At 37.1% G+C, this 27,980-nt stretch overlaps 1 protein-coding gene across 7 annotated transcripts in view; it reads left to right on the top strand.

Annotated features, from left to right (window-relative positions):
* The window catches only part of LOC308199573 (uncharacterized protein), a 132,089-nt gene extending 104,423 nt beyond the window's left edge, over nt 1-27,666 (top strand). For 6 of the 7 annotated variants that reach the window (XR_013954706.1, XR_013954707.1, XR_013954708.1 and 3 more), the window contains 3 exons: nt 5-3,751; nt 5,139-5,361; nt 21,082-27,666. The gene's annotated coding sequence lies outside the window, so the exon portion shown is untranslated. Of the gene's footprint in view, nt 1-4; nt 3,752-5,138; nt 5,362-6,351; nt 13,614-21,081 lie in introns of those variants that run through there. The other variant, XM_080603929.1, reaches the window with a different exon arrangement.
* The last annotated feature ends 314 nt before the right edge of the window (nt 27,667-27,980 follow it).

The following is a 27,980-nucleotide window of genomic DNA, read 5'->3' as shown; positions in this document are numbered from 1 at the left end:
GTAGAACTGAATAATAAACGAAGATTTGGTGCATCTTCTTGAAGAATATGAGATTTTAAAAAGATCAAGTTAAAGCACAAGAAAGATTAAGACTGGGTTGCTGCTTTGTTTGTTTGTTTTTGTGATGACAGCTTGCACTGACCTAAATGGGATTCAGAGGTCTTTGAAATATTGATATCATCATATCTTTAGATATTGATATTACTTTTTATTTTTTTAGGAAAAGTTCTCAGTATCCTTTGCTAAGTAATGCAAACCTAGCAAGAATGCACAGCGAGGACTTTAGCACTGGATTTTTTACTTAGTATGCATAGTTTCCTAGGAAAATATTTATTTTTATATTTTCTATATGAGAGGCATGATGGATTTTTCTCCTTTCTTTTATACTGGAGAGCAAACGCTCAGATTTTACTTCAAAGTGGTGTATATGGGCATACCAAAACAAATGAGACTTTTCTTGACTCATCTAGGGTGGGAAAAAGCTTTTTATTAAGCTTAAATATTTTTGTGTTGACAGTTTCAAAAAAAACATAATATTTTTTATTTCAGAAGTCCTGTTCATTGGCGGGTGATTAGCTCATCAAGTAGGCCTTTCATTCAGGTGGGAGAACCAGAAAAGACTCAAAATTGAGGTTTAAGTATTATTTCTTTAAACTTTCTTAAGTCAAATTTTTTTATGTGTAGTGTCTATACATTAACTGGAATTTATGGAAGTCATGAAAGCTAATCATATGCTATGGTTCAATGGACCTGGAGTTAGAAGCTTGTATTCCTTCCATAGCTGGGGAAGAGGTGGGCCTCTCCAGGGCAGGATTCATGAAAGGTAAATAATTATAGTTTTTTTTTACAGGGAAAAGGGCTGCTAGAATGGACCATATCAAATTACATTACCGGTAGTGAGATTTATGCCTATAAGATACAAAAAAGATGAAGGTTTTCAGTGAGGTATTAGTCATATGATAGATAGCATGCAAATGGTGATTTTCACAGTCGATAACCTGTGAAGTCCGAATGCAACTTCTGAATTAAAAATGGACACAAATTTCTCAAAAATGCAGACATTGTTCTGTTGTGTTGACATCCTCCCAACAGCCATATCTGTTCTCACAAGTCATATCTGAGAAGAGGAAATAACATTTTCAGTTTTACATGGCTTGACATCTTCAGAAAACTTGACAAGGGAAGATCTGGTAATTCTATAATTTACAGCATTAGATAATTAAAGCACTAAAGAGGAGGGAAAAAAAAACACAACAAAATGGTGATGAAGAGTGACTTCCAGACATTTGTGATGACACATTTGCCTCTTATGTGAAATTCCTTGAGTTTTCATAAAAGATATGTGCCTTGAAAAGCCTGATTTTATTACAGATCATTAGCATTACATCTGAACTGCTTTTGGGAGAGCTCTTAACTTCAATGAACTCCAACCAGCTACTTGACAACACACCCTTACCTGTTGACTTTTGAGGTGCTAATTATGATTACCTAATTTTTGTGTGCTTTTGTTGCTATTGGAAGCTACCAACATCCTGACATGTAAAGCCAAAGTCAATGGTAATGTCATATGATATTTGAATACTATTGATAATATATTAAATTCAATTTTGTGCTTAATTGTTCTTGGTTTACCTTTTTAAATGATCACTTAAAAATTTTGTTGCATATTTTAAAAGAGTGCTAAATGGAATGAGTGTATCTTAAACATTCAGCAGGTGAAGAGTATGTGTCTAATATGGACAGCAGAGTCCATGTTTGTATTTTATATGACAAGAAGCAGTAACTTGGTAATTAAGTAAATATTGTAATAAGTATGTCTCTGACATCCACTTGAAGCTTATAACTCCCCAGGGAATAGATGCTTAATTTGTAGCCATGATAATAACAACCTAATGAACCTCTCATCTTACAGGATAGCTTAATAAACTTCAAAGAAAACAAAACAAGAATCTATGAGTAAAAGTACATCCTTAGCTTTTCATTAAACAAAATGAGCATGAGTCAAGGCCCAGCGTGGCTTCCAAAGTTAAAGCTACCAACTACAAAGCAAATGTATGCAGAGAAATGTACAACAAAAGACATAGCTTTTAAACCTCCAGTTGAGTTTCCATAAATGTTGCTTACAAAAGCTACCATTCTCTATGTTAACAAAAAGTTGTGGATATGTTCTTCACTAAATCCTCTTTTCTCATATAATCCACCTTGTTCACTTTATCTCAAGTGTGTTTTATCTGATCTAATCCTGGGCTCATTCATTCTCAGACAGAAGCAACAGGATTATTTCACACTTAAACTAGGCCCAATCTTTCTGTGGGTCCATAAGAGGACACCTGGGTAATGAGAAATTATCTATGGAACAAAAGATTAAGCAGGTGCTAGGAAAAAATATTTCTAATATAGCAAATTTGAAGGAAAAGATGAAACATTGTTATTCAGAAAAATGTTCTTAGGAGACACTGCATTTAAAAGACATGGTCTTGTACCATACTTAGTACCAATATTACTTGGCATGAGTTATATTAGAAAAAAAATACCTGTTTCAGTCACCCTAAAGTGACATTGATTTCCCTGGAATTAATCTGGATTTCAGTGGGTGTAAAGTCTGCAGCATACAGGATATATCAGAGCATTAGTTTCAACCAGGTCAAAGAGACTAGCTTATATCCAGTTATATTTTTCTTCGTTGCTGTACCAGCTCTTAGCTTAGCACGCTTTCAGTTGGGGGTTGTTGAAAGAGGGAGTCTTCATGACTCAGTAAATTAATTTCAGGGCTTTTTGTTTGTTTGTTTGTTTTTGTTTTGTTTTGTTTTGTTCCACAGTGCGAAAGACAACTTAGAAATAAAATCAAAGCCCTCCACTTCCCCAAAGCTTTGGGCAGGGATTAATGAACCAAGTTCAGTCTCCTTTGCTTGAGTCAGCAGAAACAGTATGGAAAATAAAATGTGCAAGTATATCTATATATATTTCTTCTACAGCTTTGCCTATATCTATGTGTCTATGTCTGTGCATCTTCTTTGGCTCTTAGAGACCTCAGGAACATCTCAAATAATGCCTCCTATCTGTATACCAGACTCTTGATGCTAGATGTCAAGGCAGAGCAACAATTTACTGTTTTAAAACAAAGGACCTCTTCCTCAGGAGACATAAACTGGTAAAGTATGTCATTATTTTCCAATCATTCCCTACTTCCCTTTTATCATCAGCCTCCTCATGGACCAAGTGTATAACAGCAGAGAATTTGTCCCTTAATTCTATGAGCACAGTGAGACTGTGGACTGGTGATTCAACTTGCTGAGTGGTGGTCCTTTGAGCTTTCTTCTCTCCAAAGAATTGCGACAAAAATACAGTATGTAAATAGTTTCACAGCTTTCAAATGAGTAAATTACTGAATTATTACACTAGAGATTGAAAGCAGATACACATTAGAAAAAGAAAAAAAGAATTGCCAGGTCTCGGGATACAAGCTAATCTTCTGCTTAACTGGCTAATAGGGAAGAAAAGTTCAGTAGGTTATGATACAGCTGCACAGTGTAGGTTTTTTGTTGTTGTTGTTTTATGTGTTTGTTTTTTCCTTTGTAATGTCTGGTACTAGGTGATATCAGTCACAGAACAAAAGACTGAAAACATGCAGAATTCTTATGGTCTGTATCTTGTTCAGGTGTAAAGATGGATTTGGAGTTTACACTGGCCTTGCAGTAGGGATGGAGAGCTCTTGTGCTCTAAGAAAAGAATCTTTATTAACCTTAATTATGTGGGTATTTCCATTTATTTTTGAAAAAATATTACTTAAATAGAGCTATGCTTTTAAAAAATCCTTAATCTGTATACAGAAGGTATATGACTGTAAGTCTTTAGACACAAAAATAAACACTGAAATGACAGACATTTCAAGCAAATGAATTTCATTAAATGTAATCTAATTTTCTTGACATTTTCTTAAAGTTCCAAAAATATAGAAACTGAGAATATCAGAAAACGTTTCACAGGGATAAAAATCAGCCTTAGGTGCTCAAGTCTCAACAGAAAAAAAAAAAAAAAAAAGACTATGCTAAGAATAGTAATTTGTGTATCAGTTACTTTTCTCTTTGAATTGAATAACAATAAAAAAAGGCTGTTTCTCTTGGAACGGTGCAACTGACTAAAGACTATAATCCTCTTCACTATGGCTGAAAATAACTCTTTAAAACAGTGATTCAGAAGAATCATGACAATAGATATTGCATTGCTAGATTTATTTTTTTGATTAATTACAAATGACTTACTCTTCTGTAAAATGCTCCTCCACCCATGTAAGCACACCTACTTATTGTTTGGATTTGAAGCATAAGAAATAAAAAATGACATGCAAAGTGTTTCAAGGATAAATCAGACAGATGTGCATATATATGTGTATATATACATATAAAATATGTATACATACATATATACACCTGTATGTTATACCCCATCTATCACTATACTGTGCTTTTTGCTCTTCTGACCAATAGATAGTGGTAATTATCTGCATATACATACATGTATGAGAAAGGGAGAACAGATGTCCATGATTATGTAAGTTATGGTAATTAACAGTACATAAATGAAACAAGTCTGTTTTTGTTGATGTGTCACTTGCACACTGTGCCTCTTGAGCATTGGGTTACATCCTGTACACGATCGCCTTATTGTCTACTGTCATAAAAATTCCAGTTTTGTTTCTGAGCAGTCATAGAATGGGACTTGCCAGCTGTCATGGAAAATGTATTCAGTTTCATTTCCACTTAATTTATCTAATCTTAATTCTATTATTATTTTATTATAATTATTTAAATGCTTGGGGCAACAATCTAAAGTAAAAACAAATAAACAGTAGGAGATCCAGATAATTTGTAAGTGATCTGAAAGGTCTAATGGAAACAACATCATTATTGCAGTTTTATTTTTTGAAAGGTCAATGTTATAGAAGCTTCATCATTGCTGCTATAGTTAACAGTCTGTCAGCATTGACATGTTAAATTCCCACTTCATGAGATGAATGGCTAAACTATAAAAACTCATTTTGGACAGGAAAAAAAAAGTAAAAAAAAAAAAAGTTGTGAAATAGTGTTTAGATGTTCAAAACCGTGTAACTAAAGGCCTGATATCATCCTCATTTTCAGTGCTATAAACTTGAAACACAGGAGAGCATTCAAGACCATTAAGTCCATTCCTGTTCTGCTCAGCACTTTCATGTGAAGGCACATGCTAGCTTCCTCGACTGCAATGCAATCCAAATGCAGGCTTAAAGATCCGACAATGCAAGTGTTGCATCGAACTATGAACTTGTGGATTTTTCTTCTGGGCTCAGCTGCTCATCTCACTTCAATCCCTTCAGCAAAAACTGTGAGTAGCTGCATTCAGAGCAGTGCAAAGCAATTGTCTGTCTCACATATGAAGCATGGCTTTGTTGGGTTTTAAGTTTAATTACAACCTTTAGCTTCTGTTTATTTTCTGAACCCAGTCACTGTTGCTCTCACAAATGTGAAACCCACCATGTCTACTGAGTTTGTGTAACCACAGAGTCCTCATTACTCATTTTACTTCATCACCTTTCTTGCCTTGCCTTGATCCTCTCCATAACACGGCTGGTGTTGAGTGGCTTTCTGCATAATTTGGGTTCTTGCTTTTTCTTTCTAATGGAATGAGTTATTTGTTTCTGATGTTTCAATCTTGTTTTACAACTTGTTTTCTCCATTTTCTTTTATTTTTCTTTTCTTATTCAGCCTTTAAATAGCATGATACATTTCACTGTACTTACATGGTTAAACCACATAATGAAAATATATAAAAACAAATTAAAAATTAAGGAATGGCTAATGTACAATTTTAAGCCTATGCTAGATATGTCAGGTAAAAGTTATGATTCAAGCATTCCATTGGACACAATCACATAGTGTTGTAGGTTCATCTGGTGTGTAATAAGACATTTAATTTAAATAACATATTGCTGTAAAGTAGCCTGGGCCTGATCTACCCATCGCTGAGCTGACTTAAGGCTTTCTATCATTATCATCAGCACAAGGGGGATCAATTCCTAATTATCATCATAGACATAAAAGTGAATGGCTGAATTAGGTTCAACAAGAATTCAAAAGGACGGTTCTGGATTGCATCTCAGCTTCTAACTTTTGGGAATTTCAGCAGCATTCAAAACCTTTAAAAAAAAATGGATTTTAACTACAGATAAATGGCTGCAAGTAGTGTTCCTTTCTAACATGATTCCTCTCTCCATCCAAGACACACAATTATGGTGCAGGAGAGGGAGCAATTCCAGAGTGACGATTTCAGAAGCAGTTTATTTAGAAACTGAAATTTGACTTTATTTTCTGGCAGAAACCAAATGTGTTAGTTTCGTTTGGATGCAGCATATTTACAAAGGGTGGGTTGTTTTTCCTTTTTATCTTAGCCTGATTGTGGAAATAGAGAAAAATAATCTTTCCTGAGAGCAAACAATGATCCAAAACTCATTGTTTGCTTGAAATGGCCAACCTTGCTTGGAAGATGTATCCACACAGATGACCGTGCCTCCACAAGTAGTTAGGAAATCCTGGCAAGTGGCTGGATGCCTGTGCGAATTGATGCAAGGCTCTTTGTTCGTGCTGTGATCCAGGAGCTGCACAGCCCTCGTAGGCAAGTGGTGTGGTGTGCCTGGGGAAGTTTACTCTGCAAAGCCTGGCCTACCTCTTCTCCTACTGAAGTTCTTTTGTGGGGAACTGATATTTCGTCTCTCTAAAGGCAATAGGGAAAGGCACAGTGAGACAAAATCCCTGCCCCCTGTAGTGGCAGAGCCTGTAGCCCTGGGAGCTATGATAGTCTGAGGAGCTGGCCTCGGCACAGCGCCTGGGCAGGTCAGAGCTGTGCTGATGGTCACTCTGCTGATGGGTCTGGAGCTTTCATTCTGGACCCCATTTTCTCATGGTGGACACTATGTTTCCTCCTCTGGTTGGCGTGAGAAAGATGTGAGGCAGTGACACAGAAATCACCTTGTAGCTTGATATTAGGAAAGTTTAGAAAATTGACTGCTGCTAAAACAGGAGATATGAAAGTGCCATCTGCAGTTCACTCGTATAGGGCAAATCTCACAGGCCTTACACAGTCAGAACACCCATGGAGCAGGCACAGCGGGAGCTGACCTGCAGGATAATAGAGATGCATACTGTATGAATTGGAAGTAACACCTGGCCTTTGTCTGGAAAATTACCATTTTTTTAGGCCAGTCTTCAAAGCTGAACATTTCTTTAGGACTCAAGCTATTGAGGAGGCAGACAAAAGGAAGAGAGTCATGGAGAGACATGTAAAAGCTGTAGACCCAGCAGAAAGGGCAGGAGGGTATGGAAGAGGGCTGGGGAAACAGGAGTAAAAACCTCAGTATAAAATTCCAGTTCTTCCCATGCAGATCAGTTTTGCCAAGGGTGAAAGGAAAATGCATTTCCCAATACATTTAGGTGATTTCATTACACAATTATGTGCTTGCCTAAACTTTAGCCACATACTGTGACCCATCCTTGCAAGTAATCAGGTTTTGGTCTGTGTTTTACAACTTATTCTTAGCTTAAACATTAAAATACATTCATGTCTGTGTGTTCAAATAGGCACAATCATCATGCTTTTTACATTTTTTTTCATTCTAGATGTAGGGAATGCATCATTATTGGGTAAACATAAAACCATAGAGAAAGAATGCTTTGCCTTTAGAAACACCCAACATACATTTGCTACTTATTTCTAGTTAAGGCAAAACACCACTGTTTTACATTAGCACTCCAGTTTCCAAACAGGTGCACAACTCATTACACTTGGGTGCAAACGAACAAAACGGAGGGGCATATGCAGAGTATTTGGCAGTTGCATTCTTACAGATACCTCGTTCTAGTCTGAGACTGATCCAACACAACACAAGAGTAGGCTGAAGTCAATAGAACTACTCAAATGCTTAAAATTTTGCACTTTCTTAAATGCTTATGTTTCTGGATCAGGCTCTTGTCAATAATTGGACCCGCAGCTTCTTGGACTTCTTTGGGAGATTGGGTCATAAAAATGAGAATGCTGTCTTGGTAGAGGCTTAGCAGTCACAAACTGCAAGCTGATCAACAGCCTAATTGTGTGATGTCCTTTCCTAAATCAGACTAGTCACAAATGATTATCAATTGTAGCCCTAAGATCTTGACGTAGTTTGGAAATATGAGTTTTTGCAAAGGTTATCGTGGAGGCCCAATAAAAAAAAAAAAAAGTTATGCTAGTTCTGAATATATCTGGTGACACTGCGAAACAGCTACAAAAAATATCAGGGAGAATTTCTGTGTGAAGTTATGATCTTTTCAGGAACAAGTCAGCTAGCTGAACCATAGGCTGGAACCTGCTGTTGTTGCCAGCAGCCACCCTTGCTATTTTTGCCTTGTTTTATCCTTGCCAGCTCACAGTTCTGTGCCAGCTATTAGTGTTTTGAATAAATGATGCAGTTTTGGTTTGTACAGACAGGGAAAAGTCCTTCTGATCTTGAGTTTTTCTGTGCAGTCTGGTGTGAGCTGTAGAGGTTACATCAGCATCCAGGTTGGACCATTAGTTTCAGAAAACCTCTACAACCATTTCATGGACAATAGGTCGATACTGTCCCTGGAGATCACACCTGTGCATAGGCATTTACTCAACTGTGCACAATATTCTTAAGTTTGATACAAAGAAAGGGGTCCAAACACAGCCTGTTAACATCCCAGTGACATGCCATATCAGGCAGCTATTTTAGCACTTTCTGGGCAGTGTTGTAATCACAACTACAAGTTACACTTCTGCAGACATACTTCCTGAGACACCAAGTACAAAGTATGTCCTAGTGCATAACAGGTTCCGGTGTATATATATCTCAGCTGAACAAGTAATTTCTAGTTTACATTTCTATCCATCTGTCTTTTTTTCTCTCAATTGATTTTTTCCCCATATTAGTCCCTCTGACCATAATTAATGGAGCAGATCCCTCAATTTCTTTTCTGAGCACCTGCTTTTAAAATGTAGCGTAAGTGATCGTGTATATATTTTTCCTGAGGGGAAAATCTTTTACTCCTAGAGCACAAATAAGGTTGTTTATATTTGCCTCAAGTGCCAGAACTTAACATATTCTTATGCTCTAGTTATCCAGCTGACATTCTGTATTTATTAGATTTTTAGTACAGTAGGTGGCATTATAATCAATGCATTATTGACAAAAGCACTTGGATCATACACTATTTATTTATTTTACTGCACTGACTCTTATTTAGCAAATTTAATACATATACTGTGTTTTCCTGGCCCACTCAGATACTTTATTCAGAAAGGGCACATGGATTGCACAACACGCCACTTTAATGTCTAAGTTATGTCACAAGCCCTTCTGTAAACTGTTGATCATTAACCTATTCTCTGCTACAAACCTAGCCTGCTACACATGTTTTGGGCAGTTATTTGTGAAGTTTGCCCTTAGTTATACAGCATTTTGAATGTCTGCTAAAGTCATAACACAAGAAGCATTTTATTGCAACCTGCAGGCACCATAAATACTATATCTCCAACATTTTTATAACCAGTTATATCAAAGGCAATATGATTGTCACTCTTTTGCACTTAGGATTCTCCCACTAGTAAGCAGTCTTATATTACAGGCATAAAACACTGTTAAGCATTTTAGCTCCGCCAGACTAGCTGCAGCTGTGTCACATTTGTGTTTCCTTATTTTATGTGTGCCAGTTATCTAGTTAAAGTTGGAATAGCATAGCACTCCACTAGATGACAGGCTTGGTTTAAAGCCAGACCACTTAGTGATGCTTATCAAACAATTTTCAGCTACAGACAGTAGCATAATTCAAAAACCTGAGAAGACTCTAAATTGTCAGGCATGCCATGAGAGATCATTTCTTTTTTGGATGGAAGATTCAGTCATTCCCCTTATAAATATATGGAGTCTCCCTAGTCAGAAGAAGCACTCAAATCATTTGATTTCATTTTTTTCTACTCAATTTTGCATGAATGTGCTATCCTCATTGTTTTCAACCTTACCCAGTCATCTGGGGCTTAAGATATAAAATGTGTCAAATCAGTAGCCAGTGGAATTCAGCAAATCCTGCCTTTCAAAAACTCATTTTCCTGTTCCTTGTTCTTATGCTCATTTTTGGTTTGTTTGCTCTGTTGTGGTTTCTCAGTTATTAACTACTGACTCAACTACAGCTGATGGACAGCTATGCACTGACTTGCAATCCCACTAGATACAAGTTCACTTTGAACTTCCTATCCATTAAGGTGGGACAACCTGTGTTCATAGATCATGTGTATTCACAGAAAGAGCGTGATTCCTGGTTCTGACACTCCCTTGTCCTCTGAGATGCAGAGTGAGAGTTATTCCTGTACCCTGCTGAGTGTCTGGACTGGTATCATAACTGGCCTTTTGTGTAGGCTGTTACAGGGAGGAAAACCAGGCTTCACCATCCAATGCCCATCTTTAGCAATTTGTTCCAAGTAACTTGTTTAAAGCAAAATTACTTTTTGCAATGGAAGAGCAAATGTGGAGGGTAGACTGGAGCCACGCTCTGTTGTTGCCATGGAAAAAAAAATTAAGAAGTTGTGTGTTCTAAACTTTGTAATTCAGTGGTCTGAGAATTAGATATCTCAAGGATACAAAGTTACATGAAGTTTCTAACTGAGCATTATCACTTGATCTGAAGAGAGAAAGGCTGGCCCATCCACAGAATGAAAAGGCTGTGACAGAACCCTGGTTAAGCTCTCCAGACTACCAGCCTGGGGATGCTGGACACTGCTCAGCCCGCCCGCAGTACATAGTGCTTGCCCAGCTAGATCAAGAGAGGGATTGGAGAAAGGAGGTCTGAGAGAGAGAGAGGAAGGTGTTAGGGTAAGGATCTGCTAGAGGATGCAGGAGACCTCTTTGTAAGAAACCATGCCTCACTGGCTTTGCTGTATATTATAAGCTATACGACAGTTTATAATAAGCTATAAACAACAGCTACCATTTATTAAAAGTCCATAAATGAATGAAGTTTAGAAATGTCACATATCTTCAGCATCTGTAGTTGTAACATTATAGCTGAAACTTTTCTGTGATAAAAGCAAAGAAACAAAATGCATCCTGATGCTCAGAAAGGGTGAAGAGCTCACGGTATGCTGTGTGCAAAGTCTGATTAATTCACTTTCTCCTCTCAGAAAACTAAGAAAACATCATCACAAGTATTTTAGGCTTCTGTTGTGTGCATTTGTATTTTAATGTATATTTAAAAAATGTCCTTCACATTTCTCTTAGCAATATCAGTGTTTTAATATTACAGGGTCTGATTGTTCACCTGCTGGAGTCAGTGGAAATTTTCCCACTGATATCAGTGACAGCAGGACCAGACCCCTAATTTTTAGAGGATTGAAGCCATCTTTAGAATAGCACATGCTCTGCTCTCCACTTTCTTTGATGACTTCTAACATTCTTTTGATGTGGACTCCAAAAAAGACATTTTCATCTTTGGATATATGTGTTTTAAAAGATGAAAAACATCGAGTAGCAGAGTAAGAACATTTTGTATTTCAGGCCTCAATCCTATTTAAACTGAAACTTGCTAGTAACTATTAGATGAAAGAGAAGAAAATGTAGAATAAAAAAAAGCTGGGCAAACAAAATGAATAACAACTAAGCAGACACTCTACAGACTAGTGGAAATACCATACTGTTTGGATCATCGGTGTAGGCACACATGATATGCACTGGCATAGCATAAAAATGTCACTTACACCCTGGTGTCTGTCTATGATTATGAGCAGGATATTCAAGCAGCAGTCTTGTTGTGAGCGTCCTGCTTCTGCTGTTCTGCGTTCTGCAGAGGAGTAGCTAAGAAAAGTGGTTAGGAGGGTAAATGCTATTTATAAACACAGACACCCAATGCACTGGCATGGTGACGGTGGAGGGAGGGGTAGAGGTATGTCAGGATTAGATTCACTTAGGGTTCATTCATTCAGTGATATGATGATAATAAACTGATATGAAGTCTGGATTAAAAAATAAATCCAGTGGCTAAAGAATTGTGAAGGATGCTTCACAGTCCTGCAAGGTACTCAGCAGTCACAGCTGTGATTGACTTAAAGGACTATAGTTGATTAAACTGTTGATGTAATGTAATTATATTTTTTAATTTAGTATGCTGGAAAGTATAATTTTTATACTACATTGATACATATAGTATAAAAACTAGAACAGAACAGAACAGAACAGAACAGAATAGAATAGAATAGAATAGAGTAGGAGTAGAAGTAAAATTTCCTTGCAGAGGTTAAGGTTTTGACCTCAGCTCCAAACTGACTTGAATTTCCTTTTTAATTTTTTTCTATCCCAATGATTAGTTATTATCAAATATTCTTTATGAGCTGTGACATCTGTTAAACATAATTGCTTTCTCTTCCATGTGTAAATCAAGGTCTTTCTTTTAAAAAAGAGGCATTTTATACTTAAATTAACTACTTGTATCTGCAATTTGCAAGTTAAGGTATATGTAAAGCCTGTGGCAATACTAAAGGCTCAGTTGTACCTCCTAGGCACAGTTTTAATTAAAGGGTGATGTGGATTTGTACCACTCTGAGGGGAACTCTGGAGGGGATTATACCTTAGAGAGACACAATGCCTCCAGTGCACCACAGCATGTAAGTAAATTGCACATGCTGTGCACCACCCGCATTGATGTTGCTCAGCATCTCTGTGGGCCCGTCTCCTTCCCACACCACCTTATCCATTTTGCTGGGGCTCACACCTAGGGGGCACCAGGAGGATGCACTCCTGGCCAATTCCTGCATGTCCGGGGAGAGGAGACGCTGACATCCTTATCGTCACTGATAACTATTCAGAGTATGGATACAACCTGGCCAAGGTTAAACAGAAATTGCCAAGTGTCATTCCCTAGGTATAGTTTTCCTTTTTATTCTCTGACAGGTCTTTTGAAGTCTGACAGCGTGTACAGTGCTTGACAGCTTCTTACATCTTACCTAAGCCCGTCCTACACAGCTGATTTTGAATAATTCTATATCCAGCAGCTGATTTTGTTCTTGATATTTTTCATCAGGGATCATTTTTCCCTAGAGTAGGTCTCTTGACACCAGTGAAGTTACATATGATTTACTCAGTGCAAATAAGATCAGCATCAGACTCATAGACCTCTGTTTTAAAATATAGACAGTATCCAAAGGACATATTCCAATCTTTATTTAAATAATGCCTGTGATTAATTTAATTCACATTTAAGGTTTTTTTAAAGCCATATTACTCACTGGATTAAATGTACATTTTGTTAATGTATTATTGTTATTGTACATCCAATAGATCTAATTCAGCCCAGGGTGATTTTTTATGACTTAATAATAGTCCACTGAAAATCAGATTTATTATAGAAATGACAACACACTCTTATTTATAGTATGATAGTACAAATTGCTACTATAATAAATTCTCTTCAGTTATCAAATCATTAGTCTTTTATGGCAACATTGACAAATGATGCCATAGGCAAAATGATATTACTAATGTAATGAATTAACTTTCAATTTTAAATTGGTTATTGAGTCTGGAACAACTGTATATGATGCAGTTCAAGTAGAACTTATGACCTAAATTTTGCATATCTGTATAACAAGATGTGACTATAGTCCTTTTGAATATCTACAAATTCAACATGATAAGGATATCACTCTCAGCTCACAATCCAATACAGGTCAGTAGATTGTATCCACTTAGAGGAAACTGTTAGCAAGGAATGTCTAAAAGCAAAAATTTTTAAATCATACGAAACATTTTAATGTTATTGTTACTATTAGTCCCAAGAGACAGCAGGTCAGTTATTAAGAGGTGAATAAAATAAAGAAAATAAAAGAATAGAATGAAACAATTCTGAAAATTCTGCTGTTGAGGGTTCTTTCCCCACCAGCAGGTGTTTGTTTCATAAGACTCTGATAACTGGTACTATGCAAGAAAAAACGTTTAATTATGTATATTTGATCTGGAAAAAGTGCAGAACCAAGGTCCTTTGTAGAGATTCTACATTTGTAGAAAAAGAAAATAAAATAAGCAGTCAGGATTAAGAAAATGTTATAAAAGTAAGCTTTGCAAGAAGTATTTATTTGAACAATGAGATTGGCAAGTCTAATAATATAAGAAATATACACTTAGTGACTTTTGATAGCTTAGATCTATATTCCTCTGCAGATACTTTTTTTTTTTTTTATCCTCAGTACTGTCAAATATTTCAGCACTAGAATTCAAAATAATTAAACAAATCATTATTGGATTCATAATGAGCAATTGTCCAGTAGTACTAAATTTTATTACTTTTATGCTTCAACATCACCAGTAATTAATCCAGAATTTTAACTGCTGCTTGAAATACATCAAGGATTGATTGGTAATAAATGAAAATATTCTATTTGTCTTTCTGGTCAGTTAGATAATGTTTATTTTATTTAAGAGAAACTTAGCACATTCATTCCAACAGCTGGTTAAGTGTCATTGTTGGTGCCAATGCACTATACAGATTTTAAAGGAAGCTAAACAGTTTAGACAGTTAATTTGAAAAAATAGTAATCACAATGGGATGTGGTGAGGGTTTTTTCTCTGTCTTATGTTATCCCTCCTCTGACAAGATATACTCCGTGCAAGAAACATTTTCTCTGTCATGGAGAATCACAGTTTCTTGCTCTTGGCTTACTGTCCGTCCAGCCCAGCTTCCAGCCTTACAAGTCAACTAAAGCAGCTAACTGGCTGATGAACCTCAGCACAGCTGCCTATCAACCTCAGACCACATTACAGTGTGGAAAAAATCTTGTTGGATCTCAAGCAACAGTCTCTTCTCTGCCTGTATGTCCATTCTCATGAGGCTAACACGGTCTCTTTTCTAAGGAAATTCCTGCACTTAAGACACATTACCCACATAGACACTTTATCCCAGGTGGAGATTCCAGTGCTTTGACACTTCTCCACCTGAAAAACATTTAGATACTAAAATATATAGCCAAACAGATATTTCTGCAGCCTATTTTACTCACATTTTGCTCGCAGAGAATATCTGTAATTTTATTAATTTGCATCAACACAATCTGCTGAGGATTGAATATTCACAACAAAGCATCAGTTACGCTCATTAATAGGCACTAAAGGAAGTTGTTCAAGTCTAAGTGTATAAATTTTTTTTCTTAATCGAATGCCTATATATCTGATCTACCATCTCATACATTCATAGTCACTCTACCATCTCATACAGTCATAGTCACAAGTGTAATAAATTTAATGCGTCTTTGGCCCTCCTGTGGGAATCTCCTCTTTTCAGCTCACCTCACCAAAATATAGAACTACAGAATATAGCACAGAGTCCAGTTCAGCAGCCTTTGCCTGCTCAAAAGTTTTGCCCAAATGAAATTTCAGGTGGCGGATAAATGAGCAGATACTATGAAAATTAATAATCTGGAATTGGCCAAGGCATCAGTAAGAGTCTGAAATGACCCTGAAATCCCACTCTGCTGTTAGTGTAACAGAATTTGTCACCAAGTCTTCATTTTGAGATGGAACTCTTAATGCAGGGACAAAAAACTATTCATCAGTGATTTTCCACCTGCAGTTACTTTTGGATATGCCAATTGTACACACTATCCCAAAGCCAGAAGCCAAGTTAAAACTCATTCTAGGAATCAGATGCTAAGTGGATCACAATGATGCAATGGCCTCAAACAGCTGCCCGTGCTCCATTCACACTTGATCCCAAGCCCATTGAAGTCACTATGAATCTTTCCTTTGACGTCAATGGGCTTCAGATCAGGTCCTGAGAATTTTTTTTAAAACCTCAGACAAATCAAAACCATTTCCTTTGGAATGAGACTGTTCACATCCCTTGGTGAAGACTATTTCCTTTCCAAACACAGTGTTCATACCAGAGTCACGTCAACTGTGATTCTATTTGTACCAAAGGCTGCATTTTTTAAATAGAGTAATATTTTTTACTTATATTTCAGCTATTAGCAGCTAAGCTGTGTTTGTTCAAACTTTCAGAAAAAATCACCACCTGGACAGCCAAATCTACAACCAAAAATGGGGAACATTTTAGAAAGTTATCACCATTTAGAAAACTTTTCTTGAAACAGAAACTCCTTGCAGACTTAACCATAACAGTTGCCACATTTTATGTGGTGAGGGGCCTTCCCTGCACTCTGCCATCAGTAGACTCCAGTAGATTATTTATTCTTATATAATGTATTACCTTATAACAAATGTTATAACTTGAATAACAGAACCAATATAACATTGTGTTATAGAGCATGCTGCATCAAATACTTTATAAATTGATTCAGAAATGCTTCCAAAATAGAAAATAAATGATAAGGTATAGAGATTAGATCCAACTGCCAGGCACCATTTTTTCTGTAACAGTTCCCTGAAAGTGATGGGAAGACTCTTGCATGGTCTTGCTTGTAGAAAGCAAATGACAGGAAGAAAACCCTTCCTGAATCCTTGTGCTGACCAAGAGGAGAATGAAGCATGCCACTAATTGCCCGCCTTATTGAAATCCGTGAGTGTGGTTCACTGCCTGGAAATAACAACAGTGAAAAAACATGTTCAGAGACACCATATTGATGTGCAGAAGAGGCCAAGCAGAGCACACTGATGTGAATTTATTCACAGCAGTGGATCTCTCATAAGGTTTTGAGCTGGGACGTCATTGACTAACAGACTGCAGACACTATGTGGGAGACATTGTGTCCTTGTTGAATGCTGCAGAAGTAGCCCTTCCTCTAGTTGCAAGAAACGTCAGTCTTACTGACAACCACACTCCTACAGGGACACCGTGGGGCAGTGGGCACTGTACAGCCTCCTGGAATAAAGTGCATGAGACAGAATTTGGATCCGTTTATTCCATGTAAATTTTTTTCCCCTCTGCCTAACTACTTATTTCACGATTTCAATATTGTTTCTTCAGTAAATGATCTGCCAGACCTAAATGTTAAGACCAGCATGTGCTGGTTTAAGGATATCACCCTTTCAAGGGAGAAGTGTGTAAGGTCTGTTTGCTTCTTGATCTGAAATGACACTTTATGGTAAAGGAGGGACCATCTCAATCAGATCAGGTGAGTTGCCACAGAAAATTTCAGATGAGATGAGCTATGTTTTCTTTTGTGGTTGAGGGTAAGCGTGAAAACCTCACCTCAGAGATGGCCATCTCCTGTTTAATTTGTCACTGTAGCTTTACTCTGGGAAGCAGCTCTATCTAAATGTTGCTTCCTGAAGAATCTCCTAGGGAGACTTCTTGCCAAGTTCACCAGTGTGTTTCTGTGGTATTGGGCCTCCATCCCTTGTGAGAACATCTGTGTAAAACAGATGGATAAGGTGATCTTTTTCTGCAGTCTCCTCCCATCATTTTCTGAGTATTCTGAAAAGGGATAAGATGTACCCCTCAGGGGCCCCAGATCTGTGATTGATTTTGATGCGGGAGCAAAAGCACGTTTTGCAGAGGAAAAATGTAGATCCTGTGGGATAGCTTAGGATGCACAGTAGTCATGACTAGAAGCTGAGTAAGTGAGATAAAACCCAAAGATGATTCCCTTGAGCCTGCTATTAGAGGAATGGTCCAAGCTATACAGTAGACAGACCTGGGATGAGGTAACTGAATACAGAAGGACAAACTAAGAAACAGCTCCCAGAATGAAAACAGCATCTCAGGAGCCTGAAAAAGGTTGTCATCTACTGCTTCTGGGCTGCATCTCTTTCTTCTCCTATGGTAATGAAAGACCTACTCAGAGGAAAAATTATTGTGCACAAGGAGCTTGCCTTGGGGGGGGGCAATAGAAGGGACAGAGATGATTAGGTTGCCATAATATAGGAAATTGACTCCAAATTACATACTGTACCTTATGAAAAACAAGCAAACTAGGAAGTATAAAATAAGCCTTGAAGACAGTGCAAGGAGTTTCAAGGTTTTTTTTGATGTGAGGGTCTTAGTGGCCTCATCTGATGTCAATTTAAAGAGACAAATGATTACAACCAGAAGCAGAAAAATAATGAGGTATCATATTCCTGAGGTACCAATAGCTCATCAGACTATTTTTTTTGTTTAACTCCAAAACAAACCAAAAAAAAGGAAAAAAAAAAAAAGCCTCTTCCCCCCCCCCAAAAAAAAAAAAAAAGAAAGGATTAAAAAAAAAAAAGAAAGAAAAATCCCCAGACCAAAAACACTGCAGTTCCACTGAGTATGAATTTAACTGACTGGTTGCCTGGCTTTATTAGGTGTTTTTAATCCCAGCAGAAAACCTGACTTACTTATCCAGATAATTGGGACCTTGCTTGTATTATGTCAGTTCAGGAATCCTAAAGAAAAAGGCTACAAACACACACAAAAAGGGAAGGAAAAAATAGGCAGTCATCCCGTGGGTTTAAGAATTTTCCTAGCAGATACTGGATTCCCAGTTTTAACTCATTTCTTTAAACAGCACTGTTGAACATCAAAGAGTACAGCACAGAGCATGCTGAGTCCCAATTACACACCTCAAAAGTAAATGTTACCTCAATGGAAAGTCTTCAGAAATTCCAAATGAAATAAAGTCAGTGATGTCCAAATGCTCCTTGAAAAATGTAGACCCATTCTTTATTGATAATGTTTGCTTCATTAAAATGCAGAGTTGTTAACATACAAAACTGCATGCCTCAGTGAAAAAATGTTTTAGAAATGTGTTAGAGCACATATGGATATTATTACTCTTTGCAAGATATCAGGAAAAGAAGTGTCAAATAATTAATTTCAGTGCATTTCTATTGTTTTTAACAAGCCATCTTCAGAGACAGGAAATCTTTTCTGAACACAGCTTGTGTTTCAAAGGAGAAATAGAGTTAGTACAAATAATTGGTGCGTGTTGAAGTCGAAGGAGCATGACTTGTGCTATTAAAAAAGAAAGAAGTCTTTAAAAGCTGTGTAAACTCTCTGTAGTTAAATACAAGTTCGGAGACGTATCTCTTTCACATCACTTAGTAAAAAATCATGGCAACAACAATCTTTGGTTATTGCGTGGTTGTTTTTTTTTGTTTTTTTTTTTTTGTTTGTTTGTTTCTTTGTTTGTTTGTTTTTGTCCCCACAGTAACACACAGATTTTTCTCTAACACCTTAATACTATGCAAGGGAAAAAAGCTACCAATGTGGCTTCAATATGAATTAAAATAAGTAATGAATAATGAGTGGTCTTTAGTTTCCATTGTGCATTCTCACTAGCTTTCATGTCAGTGTTCACATGTCTATTTGTGTCACATATATATACCTTCCTGCAAGTATTTCTAGTATCCAGTGAATTGACCATAGCAGGTGAACAAAAATATGGAAGTATCTTTTATAGTCCCCAGCACATCCGATGTTACTATAGCAGAAACACTTTTAATAAAATTGATATGCTACAGTATATGTGCCAACCTATGTCACCTAGTAGAATATGTATCAAATATATAGAAGTGTGTGTGTGTATGCTTCAGTAAGCCCTTACATTAAGCTGGCAATAAACAAGGCTTTGTACACGCAGCTATATGGAGTACTGATATTTAGCTCATTTCATCTAGTCTTCCTTCTGAGACAGCAAATTCTGTTCTTCACATAGTTCTGTTAAGAAACAAACTAGAATAGGCCTTTTCTAAAGAGTGAATATGAGCAGGAGATTGATGAAGTGTTCAACCTCTTTTTTACTATTATATTGATTCTAGTCCGGATGCATTGCAACTGGAAGTTTCAAGGTGTTGGAGATGTATTGATACTGAAACGTATAGCAGATATTCATGATAAATATCTTCACTGATAGCATAAAGTATAATTTTAGAGGGCAAAATAATTGAGAGAATACTTAATTTTATTGGGTTATAAAAATAATCCTTCTGTTCTCATTTCCACATCTTTGTCAGAATTACAAACTGTTTTTCACTTGGTCTTCATTGCTTTCTAATTCCCTTCCTCTCACCACTTTTCTGTTATGGTAATTTTTTCTTGATTCTGCTTTCCACAGCATTTCTACATTTATTTCTCTCTTTCAACCCAGGACCGCAATATCTTTCCACATTGTAATGGTTTCCTCTACTTTTTGTTTGTTTGTTTGTTTTGCTTTTTGCTTGTTTTTCTTACCTTTTTCTATAGTTCTGTCTACCATAATTCAATAATTTACTTTTGAAAAGAACAGGAGATTATAAAAGCAAAGGGGCAGAATTTACATTGGCTTTCATACTAAAAGCAACAGCTTACGTTAACTGTAAATATCATGGTCTGAAATCCTTCAATCACTCACTAAGAACTTTCCTGTTTTAAAAAGGGACCTGTGATAAATGCCCTTTCATGACAACGGCTGTATTATGTTAACACTTCTTTCTGTTGTGAAAAATAGCAGAAAATCATCCAGATTTGCCCATGCTTATGGTCTCTAGATGCCAGACCTGAACTTTGGGGCTGCCTGCACCCAGTGCCAGAAAAGACAAGGGAGAGGGGAGGGGGCTCAGCTGCTGAGATTGTATTGTAAGAGCTCAACAGTTGCTGTGAGCCCCTCTAAAGAAAATATTTAGATATAAAAAAAGTGTTTTGTTTTGTTTTGTTTTGTTTTGAAATTTCTGCTTGATTCAGCAGGCAGTCATTATGCCTGCTGAAGGCTCTTATACATCTCAGTCAGGCATGGCCGATCAGATATGGACAGAAGCAGGTCTGGATGCATCAGTGTAGTCAGGTAGCAGCAGCAATACTGAAGCTAAAACAGAAAAAAAAAAATCACACAGCAAGGAGGCAATGCACAGAAAAATGTGAGGAGCTCTGAACTGCATGTTCTCTTTACCCCTCTTTTTTTTTCTTTCTTTTTTTTTTCCTTTTTTTTTTTTTTTAATCCTTTTGATCATGATTAAAATAGATCAGAACTGTCAGGTAATGCTGAATTCAGACAAATGCCAAGCAGTCTTAGAACACTTGCCTTAGCTCATGTGGGGTGATAGTGGTTGCTGCAGGTATAGTGGGTTTGCTACTATGATGGTTAATGGGTTAATGGTTTACTTGTTTGCTCTTTCAGGAAATCTTGGATTGCAGACCACAACTCGTTAGTCATTTCTTGTGGCTCAATATCACCTTCAGCATGATCCAAACCACAAATGTGAGACGCTAATTAGCTTTCTTGTGTTTCATTACAACGAAATGTTTTTATGGTCATTATGATTTTTAAGTTTTTTATTACTTGTTCTATTAGGTGAACAATGAAAAAAATGGTCCTTAATTGATATGTGAACATGACATACTTTTTTTGGTCTCTATTTCAGTTTTAATAAGATGATGTCATAATGTCTCCATCTGTTTTACAGTAAAACAGTTCAGGACAGTCAGAATGTCCGGAAAACTTGCTTTTAATGTTGCACTAAAAAGGATTCTTGAGCTCAGACTTAATAGTATGGCCTTGTGCCTAGATGATATCAGAATTTTTGTTATTAGCAATTTTAAGAAATTTTCACTTAGTACAGTGGTACTAGACTGGTACAGACTACTTTTCCATTTCAGGTTACTTGGTTCAAACTGCAGTGTATGGAACTTTGCACAAACAACAGTGCATCAGGTCATAAAAAAAATAAATAATAATAATAATAAAAAAAAGATCTAATGCACCCTTATGGATCACTACTGTCTAAAATATAATTAAAAATAATTTTCAAAATGTATCTTTGAAACCCTCTAATTTCTCATTTAAACCACTTTTACCATTTATACCATTTTTTAATGGCTATACCATATATATACCATTTTTACCATTATTTGCACCAGGACTACCACAACTGAGATGCTCCCTTGTGGTTAAGATAGGTTCAGGAAATATACAAAATATTTCTGCATTGTAATCCTATAACAATTCCCCCAAATTATCTGTGTGCATAGACAGCCCTAGATTAACCTACTTTGGTTCCTGTATGCCTAAGCAGAGACTCCACATCAGTACTTCTGTATTTCTGGCCAGGATTTCCCAGGAGCAAATGTGTGTTCACATACCCTTAAAATATTTGAGGTATGCACAATAAATCCATTACTTTCATAGCATATCAGACGTACTTGTGAATGTGCAGAAGAACTGGACACCACATGCTACACAGATATGATGCTTCTTGGAAAATGCAGCAATGCTCCTTGGACTCGCGCGTGGCTGCACTGCAGTCCTGCAGGACAGAAAACCTGCTCTTGCCAGCACAGCGCTCACATACAGCACGCTTACATAGGCTGTTATATTCCTAGGGAAGAGTGAGCCTTGTCGACAAGATGCATGTCATTTCTGGACTGAAAATCAGCAACAGGAAAATCCCTTGGCAGCTGGAAACCCCCAGGCAACTCGAGATCACATGCGTGCAGCCTTCCAGCAATTCTGAAAGAAACTAAGGAGAAAAGAAAACTGTGCTGGTCAGAGTAAGGCTAGAGCTGGGCTGCTCAGAGCTGACCCAGCTGCTTTTCTTCTCAAGGCAAGACTTTGGTCTTTGGAAATGGGTGTTACCGTAGATCAACAAACAGAACCGACAAAAGGTTGAGCATGCGTTAGGGTAAGGATAATAACAAACACACCAAGAAACCCAAGAACAAATTAAGCCAATAGAAACAAGCAAAGCAAAAATATGTAGATCTATATACAGTCAGTCTGGGGAAAGATAATATTTACAACAGATGTTCAGTTTCTTTTCTTCAATTCCAAATTTCAGGAAACAAGCACTACTTTGGCAGTGTTACTGTGCATGTTCAGTGCAAGGTGTTTAGAATGTATGCACTTTGGAAAGTTGCCATTCATGTTGTGATGGGGAAGAAAAAAAAAACACAAAACCATATGTAAGAGGAAGACCTTGAAATTGGCTCTGTTTATCCATCTCTACATGGCACTGCCACTAGTACACTTCTTCAGCCTGGGTGCATTGACATCCACAGTCAGGGACATTGAGCAGCAGGGGACAGAGGAAGCAGCTGAGCCACGAGGAGACAAATTCAGAGCAGATCTCAGGTTGCAGGGGAGATTGTGTCAGGAACAGGGATTTTGCATTCTAGGAAGGAAGTTTTGTTCTGTCAGGAGACTTCTACGTTATGATCCAGAAATGGGATGCTAGGCATACGAGGTTTAGTTGTTGTATTACAGCCCAAAAATGTGATGTACAATGCAAATTTCAGAGAACTATGTCCCTCGTTCTTATTGGACAGCTCCGATAAAAGTGTGAACGAAGAATGCCATGTATCTTCCCTGTTTTAATATACAGTATAAAGAAATAGCTCTAGAGCTCAGGACACAAATGGAGCTTTAGATTAGCTGTCAACAATGTCATATCCATGTTAATAATGTCCAATTCATGCCTGGGGCTGACACTCTTTCTTAGTTTTATTCACAAATTCCATTTAATAACAGCAATAAGTCACTCTAGACAGTGCATTTCTAAGGGATTTTTGCACTTCTCAGGTGGCTAAAGTCACTTGACCTTTGGCCTCATGCCTTAAAAACTCCCTAAGAGATGTGCTAAATTGCCCAGAAATACATTGCCTGTCATGTCTTGTTGCTTAATTAAGGGCCAACCTAGATGGCCTATAAGGACTGCCCTTAAGTAATTACTAATTGATTTCCTACTCAAGAAAAATGAATAAATTCCACAGCAGGCACACTGTCACATGGCATTTACTCAAATTTATATTCCTCCAATAGAGGATGAAAAGCACACAGGGACTGGGCGGATTGAGGGCAGAAACATCTTTACAGTGACTAACCCTCGCTCCCAGTGTCATGTCTCATTGGCTGCAGCCACAGCTCTTAGCCCTTTGCTTGTGTTGAGACAAAAACATTGCTTGAAAATCAGAGTTTTTAGAAACTATGAAAGGTCTAGTTTTCCATCTGTATTTACCTGTTTTGAAAGATGGTTAATCTTTGTTACAAATATCTAACCAAAGAGTCATAGAAAGAATGATAAATTGCCACCTGCTACTGAAAGGAAAATAAAAAGAATTATAGTCTGCCAAAATAGCCAGAGGGAAACACATTTCAAAATTCTTCCATGAAGAAAGGAGGTGGGATTTAAGTAGGAATATGAGAGGTTCTTCCAGCTTTTGTTACCAAACTGTTTATCAGAGTGCATGAAATAGACTTTCTGGACTTGTTGCATTTTCTGGCTAAAGCTGAAAACGATCTGAAAAACTGTTGGTATCTTCTGGTTTTATAAGATGATGACAATGATTTGGGCTTCATCAGAAATCTTGAACATTAATATGAAGATTTTTCAGGAATAAGCAATATGAATACTATGCTTTTAATAAATGTATGTATAACGACATTTATTAATTTCTTATTACCATGAGCAAGAGTGCATTTATATATTATCCTACTGAAGCAGTTTTTACATGCTACAAAACAAGACATATGAATAGTGGTTGAGGGAACTGGGGCTGTTTAGTCTGGAGAAAAAGGGAGTGAGGGGAGACGTCATTGCTCTCTACAGCTACCTGAAAGGAGGTTGCAGCGAAGAAGGTATTGGTCTTTTTTCTCAGGTGACAAGTGATGGGATGCAAGGCAGTAGCCTCATCAAGTTTCACCAGGGCAGGTTAAGACTGGATATATATCACAAAGAACTTCTTCACAGAAAGGGTGGGGTCAGGCATTGGAACAGGCTGCCCGCAGAAGTGGTGGAGTCACCATCCCTGGAGGTATTTAAAAGACATGTGGATGTGGTATTTAGGGACATGGTTTAGTGATAGACTTGGCAGTGTTAGGTTGATGGTTGGACTTGATGATCTTAAGGGTCTTTTCCACCCTAAATTATTCTGTGCTGACTTCTCAGTTACATTAGCAGTTTACACATCACAAAATTACTCTACGTAAAAAAGACCTCTCTCTGAACCATTTCCTTTACAAGCAGTGGGTGAAACCAGGCCCCAGTGGAGTCAGACAGTATTTCTGTTCACTTCAGTGAGGCCAAGATTTTACTCTGATAAATATGAATAACACAAAATGCTTAACTGCTTTGTTTTTCTTATCTTTTAATATGTAAAATATTACAGAATTAGTCTATGCAAACTGCAAATGTTATGGATAGCCAGGACCTGTCACATAAATACACCTTCTTGTCATCACGATTATGTAATTGATTGCTATTTATTTCAACATATTGTACTAACCATTTGAAAATATCAAGAGTTGGATAAATGAAATAAATATGATAATCAACAGCCATTCCTTAAGCCTTATGGTTTGAAATGGAGATAAATAGCAAGCTATGAAGGGCTGCTTAACCCTACCTGAATAAAACCACAGATCTGAAATGCAGAGTCAAATCAAACAATTGCCCTTTCGATCAATCCTCTCTGTATTTTGCATAAAAATTACAGCCTCTCTTATTTCTGCAATTGATACAATTCTGGAATAATATGGTTTAGTAACCTGGCTGCCAATAAGGTATGTAAACATATACATTGTTAGCTCATTTTTTTGTGTTATAGCATATTACATCTGCATATGGGCAGCAATGGACTGTGCATTAATGGTGTTTATTGGTTTGTTATTGTTTGTGGTTTATTTTTAGAACCCCAGAGCTTAGCTAGAGATTTACCATGTTAGCATCATCTTAACTGATGTCAATATTTGTGCATCATTTTGGTGTAGCAGGAAAGCATATTTCCTTATAAATAAGGGCATAGGAAAGCTGATATTTCTGATTTCTGGATGTGCCTAGTTTCTTGCAGCTGAAAAAGCCTTTGCTGTCATCATGTTCTGTGCAATGATTTTTGTGTTTTTCTGTAACATTTTTCTCCCTACGCATGTGCGTTTTATATCCTCTTTATGTTGGTATAGCATGAAGTCTTATGTGGAATTTAGAGGATCTGAACTAAATGTAGCTAAAAGGAACTTCTGGATGAACTGCCTGGGATTTGTTCAGATCTGTTAAAGTAATGGGGGAAAGCACAAAAGGATAAAGAAAGAAAGGCCTTAATCTTTGTTCCATGAGTGATAAAGCAGCATCACATGGGTGAAAATTGGCCTGACCTTCACCCACATGATGCTGCCTCTGCCTCAGCCACTCTTTCTTTGCTCTGATTAAGTGAAGATAGCCTCTTTCTCTGCAAGGAAAAGTCAAAGAACAAAAAGAAAAAAAATCCTGTCTTAACTATAAAAGGTTTATTTTTTTAATCACAGTTGGGCTCATACAAGCTGGTTTCTAATCTTATTTTTTTAAGCTAAAAAAGTGCCTTTTTAGAATTTCTTTGGCTCGGTTTCTTTAGCCCCCCCCCTCTTCAAACCTCAGGGCCTAGATCCTAACTTGCTTCCCTTGGATGTGCTTTGTTGCTCATCTTCGCTTTTACATGATAGCTGTTTGACTTAAATGGGTTGTTCGCCAAAGGATTGCCCCTTGGGGAATGGAAAAACTGGAGGGAGGGAGAGGAAAGGCAGTACTCAGCTGGCTTAAATGACATGTACAGTATATCTATTGGCAGGGTATTGCCAATGCTCTGAGGAAACTTTTATTGCTCAGCTTTTACCACTGGATGCCATCCACCAACTGAGACGTAGTTTTATGTATCGGGTTATCCATGTTCAAGACAAGACAAGTTTACTGCGACCCTGTTGTCAAACTCCTGTGACTAATATTTTTAACAGCATGATATTTAAAATTTGATAAGGATATAATAAGTCATTCTCCAGATAGTCAACATTCTCTGAGAGCGGGTAATGTCTTCAAAGGTTTCAGAAGGGGCCCACTGAAATCAGTCTATTTTTATGGGTACTGCATAGCCCATTTTTGGTTGCAGTATTGTGGCAGGATGAAAATGCATTTTTAATTGGATATTGATCTACTAAAAATCAGTTAAACTCAAGGTTACATAGGTGTTCATATGTATATATCTGTTTGAACAGAATCTGGCTGAGAAACCTGTCTGAGATCCAGTGGATTATTGGCTAAGTCCACAAGCTAGCTTCAATTTCCACTGGTCATTTTTTCCCTCAGGAGCTAAGAATATATGATGCTGTGCAACATAATGGAATGTCACTGTAATGTGTAATGTCTGTTATTGTATTACATATCTGAGGTAGGGAATGAGGAAAGACCTCCTCAGCTTACCTTCAAAACACAGGCGTCAGATAGCTTTTAGCTGGAAACACTCTGTACTCTGTATTACTTAGACACTCTATATTACAGATGGGAAAATGACTTAGTAAGTTCACTGCAGTTTCTAAAACTGAAATCAGACATATGAATACTACTAGCATGCAGTAAGCACAGTGTGACTACTGCTGATTAATCAGTGTTGGAAACAATGAACACCAATTCACTTTTAGACATTTTGTTTAGACATTTTGTAGCAGCTATAATTTAGAAGAATGGTAATTTAGAACTTGCTTAAAATAATACTGCTTCTAATTTTGATATGTGAATGCACTGATGCTAACAATATCTCTTCCTCTTTGGCAGTGGTTTCAGAAGCATCAGCATGAGTTGTTTTCTGGCCTTGATAGATATTAGCTAGCTATATACATCCTTGCATGCACAGCTGAATTGATTGATTATTTTTTAGTGATATAGCTGATATTCACAGGACCTAGTTTTTATGTGCAATAATACTGGTCATACCATCTAAGAACCTTTGTTTCTCCCTTTGTTTTCCCAAGTAATGTTGTGGTTGTAAATATGTTCAGCAACAGTTAGAATTTAGACTCTGATTCAAAGCCCGTTGATGTAAATGAAAAGACTCCTATTGACTTCAGTGTGCTTTGGCTCCAGCACTTGATTCTTTATTTAAAACTTGTAACGATTATTCAGTGGAAGAGGCAAATACTCTGAGCTTTGGTTGCTGCAGTCCTCTTCCTAAAAATAAAATTAATTAGGTAAGGAGATGTTTTTAAGGGAAAAATATAATTTGTATCAATTTAGAGGAAGTTTAAATTACTCTAATATATACGTACATCGACACACATGTATG

The sequence above is a fragment of the Anser brachyrhynchus genome, assembly GCF_964034855.1.
Source record: "Anser brachyrhynchus genome assembly, chromosome: 9".
In the NCBI taxonomy this organism is placed as follows: Eukaryota; Metazoa; Chordata; class Aves; order Anseriformes; family Anatidae; genus Anser; species Anser brachyrhynchus.
This window is presented reverse-complemented; position numbering and strand designations above follow the sequence as displayed.